Genomic DNA, 966 nt, shown 5'->3' with positions numbered 1-966 from the left:
ACTTTTTAATTTCTCTAATTTGGCTGTTCTATTTGGACTCCAGTATGGTTCCGGGAGTGGGAAGTAATCTTTTACATCTAATTGTTGTGTTTTGTAATAGTCCTCTGCCAAGTCTTGAGCTGTTTTCAAAACTAACTGTCTTTCTGTCTCTGTTAGTCCACCCAATAATAATTGTATATCAGCCCAATCTGGATTATGCTGTTTGATTATAAGTCACAAGCGCTCAGCAGTACCTGCTGGAACACTTCGGTAATTTTTGGCAACGTTATACCATGCATCTAGGTCAGCAGTAGAGAAAGGTACTCTAATTAACATTGTATCCCCATCAGGTGCCACTGCCTCTCTCAGGGGTGCCATCAGTACCTGTTTCCTGGTTCGGGACGAGACAGGACTGCCCGGGGGAGAGGGGGTTGGCGTTGGTGTTCCTTCTGAGTCCGCATCCTCTTCCCGTCTCCTAAGGGGAGGCTTAAGCAAATCGGTTAATTCATCATCATCTTGTCCCTGAGCTGCTGCTTGATAGACTTTGTCTGACCTTGTACATCTCTGACCTATACTGCACAATGAACAGCACCGCTTAATTCTTCCTCGGCCTTTTTTATTTTCTTTTTCCAGAGCTAACACCATAGGATCACTGGGGGGTTTGATTCCACAATCTCTCTGCCATTCAGGATGATTTCAGAGAGAGAAAAATGCGTAGGCACAGTGGCCACCATTGGGTGCAATATTTTACAAGAGTTCTTTTATTTTCTCTGCCTCCAGCTCCTACTATCTCCTTTCAATGTGCCAAAACACAGCCAAGCAGGCTCACTCTAGAGATCTCCTTACTCTGTCTGGTTCCCATCCTATTCAGAGTTTGAGTTCACTCAAATACCGTGCCACCCACTCCGGATCACCTGTATAGTGTATAAGCCACTCTTTATAAATTCTCTTATGCTTTCTGCCAAGCCTGCTTTGCTGCCACTTAAC

The sequence above is a fragment of the Corvus brachyrhynchos genome, unplaced genomic scaffold (genome assembly GCF_000691975.1).
Source record: "Corvus brachyrhynchos isolate BGI_N302 unplaced genomic scaffold, ASM69197v1 scaffold1578, whole genome shotgun sequence".
NCBI lineage: Eukaryota > Metazoa > Chordata > Aves > Passeriformes > Corvidae > Corvus > Corvus brachyrhynchos.
The sequence above is the reverse complement of the archived record's forward strand: the minus strand, read 5'-3'. Positions refer to the sequence as shown.